At 42.9% G+C, this 6,380-nt stretch overlaps 1 protein-coding gene across 4 annotated transcripts in view; it reads left to right on the forward strand.

Moving 5' to 3' along the window:
• Rasgrf2 (Ras protein specific guanine nucleotide releasing factor 2) overlaps nt 1–6,380 on the forward strand; it is a 171,145-nt gene that overhangs the window by 160,756 nt on the left and 4,009 nt on the right. The window lies entirely within an intron of this gene.

Genomic DNA, 6,380 nt, shown 5'->3' on the forward strand with positions numbered 1-6,380 from the left:
CATAACAGAACAATTTCAGCAACCTTGTGCTTCACCACAAGATAACCCAACTTAATATTAGTTTCCATAGTGTCTCTTTCCTTGAAATATTTAAGTATGACTTTGTATACTAGAGCATCAAACATATCAAGACAGTGTGAAACCATTCAAAAGGATGAAAGTATTACAGGGTATTTAGAACCAGCTAACAGAAAATGAACAATGGTTTTTATATTATCTCTTTGCCTATAAAAATTTTTGTTTATACTATCACATATAATAAAATCCAATAAGATACAACATGATAAAACCAATGGAGACAGAAGAATAACAGCTTTATGGGACTTCAAAACAAGACAATATTAAATCAGCACTAGCTATTATGACGTCTTTTTTTCTTCAAAATAGCTGTTCATATCATCACAGAAAATAAAATCAAATAGCCCAGAATAAAACCATTCAATTAATGAGTGAAAACTTTATAAGCCTTCAAAGCCATATAATGGGGAATCATGATTACCACATACTTTTATGTATTTATATCATTTCTTATACTAGGGAAACTATTCAGTATTCATACATGTGAGTTTGATTTATTTCACTTAAGAGTATGGTCTCAAGGTGTGCCCATTTATTTATAAATATCTCAATGTAATCCTTCTTTATCGCTGAGTAGTACTCCATTATATAAAAATACCACAACTTTTTGTCCATTCCTCAATTGATGGACACTTGGGTTGTTTCCAAGATCTGGTTATTACAAATTGTGCTGCTATAAACATGGGTGCACATATATCACTGTGGTATGATGCTTTCAGTTCTTCTGGGAATATGCCTAGAAGTGGAATAGCTGGAACAAATGGGGCTTCCAATCCCAGCTTTTTGAGAAATCTCCAGACTGACCTCCACAATAGTTGCACCAGTCTACACTCCCACTAGCAGTGTAGGAGAGTTCCTTTTCCCCCACAGCCTCTCCAGCATTTGTTAATAACTGGGATTACCTCTTATTAAAAAGTTTCTGCATGTCAAATAAATCTCCAGCATAGTGAAAAGAAAATCCACAAACTGGGAAAAAATCTTAGTGAACTCTCCCTCAGACAAAGGACTTCTGTCTAAAACATAAAGAATTAAAAAAAATCAGACCCCCAAAATTCAAAGATCCAGTCCAAAAATGGGCATCTGAGATCAATACACAATTCTCAGATGAAGAAATACAAATGGCAAATAAATACATGAAAAAATGTTCATCATCATTGGTCATTAGAGAAATGCAAATTAAAACCACACTGAGATTCCATCTCACTCCTGAAAGAATGGCCAGGATCAAGAAAATCACCAGCAACTCAGTGTTGCTTTAATTTGCATCTCTCAAATGATTGGTGACATTGAACATTTTTTCACATATTTATTTGCTGTTTGTAATTCTTTATCTGAGAAGTGCGTGTTCATCTCAGATGCCCATTTTTGGATTTGGTCTTTGAATTTGGGGGTATGATTTCTTTTGAGTTCTTTGTATGTTCTTGATAGTAATCCTTTGTCTGAGGAGCAGTATTTTCTCCAGATTGTAGGTTGTCTCTTGAAGGGAAGCTTTTTTTTTTTTTGTACTGGGGATTGAACTCACAACCATGTGCTTGCAAGGCAGGTGCTTATGCCACTGAGCTAAATTCCTGGCTCAGGGAAGCGTTTTAATCAGAAAGAAAACAGTCCTGATGTGACTAAGAAGTTGACGTGATGGGACCCCTACCTGTTCCTGAAGATTCATTTCACACCGCTCGCCTGACACTCCATCCTGGCCGCCCTGGTCTTTTCTTAACCTTATATTTTAGAAGGTGTTAGCTTGATTTAAAAAACCAAGAAGGCCACACCAAGGTTTCTGTATACTCGCAGCCAGCCTTCCCCTTCACACAATCCGTTTGCTGGAATTAATGCACTGACACTGACACGTGATCACTGACAAGAGCCCGCAGTTTTCCAGATTTCCTTCCTTTTCACCCAGTGCCACTGCCCTGTCGTGAGACCCAGGGGTTCAGGGCCCCATGTTCCATTTAGGCACCAAGGCTTCCTTTGGCCGTGGTGATTTCTTAGACTTTCCTTATTTGTGATGACCTTGACATTTGGAGGCATACCATCAGGTGTCCATGAGAGAGAGAGAGAGAGAGAGAGAGAGAGAGAGAGAGAGAGAGAGAGAAGAGAGAGAGAGAGATGGAACTGGGATGGAACCCAGAGCCCTGTATATGCCAGGCGAGCACTCATCCTCCCAGAGCCCTCTGCAGTCCTGCTCAGGTATTTTCTACAGCATCTCTGTTGGAATCTGCCTGATGTTTTCCTCAGGATTAGACTGAGGCCCTGGTGCCGGGATTGGAGCACAGAAATGAGGTGTCCCTCCTCCATATCACACGTAAGCGCACACATAGCAGTTGGTAACTATTGATGTCAGCCTTGATCTGCCGGCTGTGCGGTCACTGGTCAGGTTCTCCCTCGGGAAGAACCCTTCCCTCCTCCCTCCACACTGTGCTCTCGTGTAGAGAAGGGTGCATACTCTCCTTGAGAACAAAGTATCTCCGGAGTGCCTTTCTTCTCTCTCACTTGCTCAGGCACGTACTTGAATCGCTGTGGATCTTTGGGCTTGTGCAGAGGGCGTGTCCAATACCACTTGACTGTGTTGCTGAAATCGCTCCACCTTTGGCTCTGGAGGCTCTGTCAGTGGACTCTGTGGATCTGTCCCCATAGTGTGGGTTTCTCTCTCTCTCTCTCTCTTTACTTTTTTTTTTTTTTTTTTTTTTTTTTTTGTCTTTTTCATTTTTTATCGGTACCAGGGATTGAACTCACGACTGCCTGCTTGGAAGGCAGGCGCTTATGCCACTGAGCTAAATCCCCAGCCCCTCTCTTTACTTTTTTACGAACTCTTTATTCTCTGCAACATTAAGATGCGCTAGGTCCATTTTATGCATTTCCAGCCCCAGTGCAGCCCTAGATTCACCAGTTGCTCCCCAAAGCTCCTTTTATGGGTACACAGTGTTAGGAGCTGAGACGCAGTCACTCTGTGTACTGCTCTTGGGGTGTTGTTTCTTTTTGCCCCACCCGCCTGGCAGAGCACAGAAATACATGTGTGTGCGCTGACCCATTGATTTCTCTGTGTGACCTGACTGTGTGACCCCCTGAGGGACGGAGCCACATTTGTGATTATGACAGCCCCAGCATCCTGCACAGTGCCTGGACCATGGTACATAGTACATGTTTCTTGATTAATTCATTCAAATAAGGAAAAGAAAAACCCCAAGGTTTTTACAGTTACTGCTACTGTTCAGTTTTGAACTGAAAAGAGATAGCCACTGTGGCAGCTGAGGATTTAGCTCAGCAGCATAAGCGCCTGCCTTGCAAGTGCGTGGTCGTGAGTTTGATCCCTGGTACCGATAAAAACGAAAACAACAAAGAAATAGCCATTGTGATGAAGCAATAAAAAGAACGAAAGTTACACAGATTTGACAGGTAAGAGGAAGGTCTTTCATTTCCAGATGTTTTCACCAGCTACCTAGAAAACTCTTACATACTAAGGGAACATAGCAATGCCATATATAAAAAGCAGTGATTTATTAATTGGTAATAACCAGTTGAAATGGAACATTGATTATTTCAGTCAAGATAACAACCAAGCCTACCTTGCTTAGGATTAAGAGGAACAAAAAGTGTGTAAGGCCTCTATGAACTGAAGTTCATCACGTAGGTGCTGACTCAGCAGACAGCTGTGCCATATTCCTGAGCCGGAAGACTTGTGCTCAGAAAAATGTGCATCATCCTTAGATTAATCTGTAAGCTCACCAAAGTCCTAATCAAAATCCCAACAGAATTTTTCATGCAACTTGACAAGCACCTTGGATTTCATAAGGGACCTTGGGAGAAAAACAGACAAGAACTTGAAAACTTAGAACTCATCCCACCAGCTGTCCTAAAGTTATAAGAGCGAATCAAGAGGACTTCCTGGTCCAGTCAACGGAGCAGAACGGGGTCCAGATACAGATTCTATCAGTATGAAAATTCAGTATGAGACAGGAATGGCATTTGTGGAAAGTGCTGGAGAGAAACTATTGTTTAATAAATAGGACAGGAACCTTGGCAGTCCACCGTATACTGCACACAAAAATAAAGTCCAGATGAGGTTGTGACCTAAATATAAAATGAAATATATATGCTATTTGAGTAAAGTACAGGATAAAATATTCAGGGCCTTTGGATTCAAAAGACCGTAAGTACAGAATGCAAATCTAAAAAGACAAACTTGACAAAGTTTGCTACATGAAAACATTTAAAAACTTCTACATGACAGTGGGCAATTATTTAAGAAGTTTACAAACAGTAGACTAGGAGTCAAGATTTCCAACATACAAAGGAAAATAAAAGCATTTCTGTAAATCCATAAGGAAGCATAAACAATGGAAAAGGTAGCAACCCTGTGAAGTTAGTTCACGGAAGAGATACTAATCACCAGTAAATATTTGAAAAATGCTCAGTTTCACTAGTAAAAAGGGAAAAGAAGTGCAATTTATGAGACTCTGTTGTCACTTTCCAGATTAACAAAAATTCACAAGATTGATAATACCACAGATGAGTTAGGCTGTAGGAAGACAGGTTTTCCTCTGTACTGTAGGACACACAGCTTGAGGGTCATTTGCATTACTTTTTAAGTTAAGCATTGTGTACATAGTGATAGCCAGAGGGGCAGCCCACTGTGGGAAACACACAGAAGCTTCCTGAAGAGTTAACTATGCCTCAGTGGTACAATCCAGCAGTCTTTCTCCAAGGCAGGCATGAAAATGCCTATTGAAAGCCTGGTATTAAACGTTCACAATGTTTGTCACTAATGCCAAGAAGTTAGAGACGGCTCAGGCGCCCATGGGCAGAAAGGACAAACGAGCTGGGGTGGGTCTCCATACTGGGACAGCTGCTCTTCAGTAGAGAGGAAACGCTGGTGATTCATGCGGGTGACCCGCAAAAGAGTTGTGCTGAGAGAAGCCAGACAGGAATTGTGTCTGCTGCCCGATATATGAAGCTGTCGAGTCACAAAATTAAAGCAGCAGATGCTTGCGGGAGCAGGTGAGCAGGATGGCACATGAAGGAACCTGGAGGGTCACGGGTGGCTCTTTGGTGTATGTATCTATGGAAGTGACGTGTGGTGATGCTCTCAAAAGTGATCAAGCTACTCATTGCAATTATATACGTGTGTTATATTTCAGCAAAAATAAGACTGGTGCTTTCCTGGAAACACCCTCTTCCCCCATTGTCTTCCCCTAGTGTTCTTTCCTTTCATCTTATTTCTGGGATACTAATACATGAGCAGCAGGAAACGCATCTCAAGGACTTCTCTGTCATTGAGAATGGGGACATCTTGATGTCAGCTCACCATCTTTCCAAGTGCGATCCCCCAAGATAAATACCAGTAACTGTCAAAACCTTATGGCAGCCAGCACCCCGTGGGCTGACCCAGAGCTCCCCAGAACTTAGCAGAGGGGAGGATGAGGGATACAGTGCACAGTGAGATGCTGCTTATGATTATAAGTGCAAACGTAAGATGTACAATATCCTTAAGGACACCGCTGTATCAGAGGAACACACAGCTCATGAGCATAGCCATGCTGCTCACGGGTCCTATCTTAGTTACTGTCTTGTTGCTGAGACACAATACCTGACACCCTTAAACTGAAAAGAGGAGAGGTTTATTCTGGCTCATGGTTTGTAGAGTTTCCAGTCCACAGACAGCTGGCCCCAAAGCAGCATAACAGAGGAGAAAGGCTTTATGTCATGGCAGGCAGGAAGCCTTGCAGGAAGCAGCAAGTGTTCAAGGCAGTGGGAATTCCAGGCCAGGCCCTCAGCGACCCGCCTCTTCCTGCCAGCTTCACCTCCCTATATCATCCCAGGCTGTAAACCCATCGGAGGGCCAATCCAGTGTTACATCCATGACCCGGTCTCACACCCCCGTGAACTAGTCACTACCCAAAGCCCCACCTGTGAGTGCATGAGGCTTGGGAGCTATCGGGATAAAACCTGTGATAGGTCTCACCTGAAGCTGGGGTTCAGTGACTAGAGATATTTGTTGTTGTTTTTCAATGAGAACATAGCTGTATTACTCACCTTTCATGTTGCTGGAAAACAATACCGACCCCCACAATTTAAAGGAGGAAATGGTTTGATTGGCTCACGGTTTCAGGGGATTCAGTCCACGGTAACTGGGTCCAAAGCAGGATCATGGTGGAAGGGTGTGGGGAGCAAAGCTGCTCAGTTCACAGCAGAGAGAAGCAGAGTAAGAGATTAGTGCCAGAGAGTAAGGGATGAGGGACCACACAGACCCCAGGGCCACAACTCCCAAGACCCCCAGACACACCAAGAAGTGGGTGCCAGCAATCTGC

The sequence above is a fragment of the Cavia porcellus genome, unplaced genomic scaffold, assembly GCF_034190915.1.
Source record: "Cavia porcellus strain 051 isolate PalLab524CR breed Dunkin Hartley unplaced genomic scaffold, mCavPor4.1 scaffold_2, whole genome shotgun sequence".
NCBI lineage: Eukaryota > Metazoa > Chordata > Mammalia > Rodentia > Caviidae > Cavia > Cavia porcellus.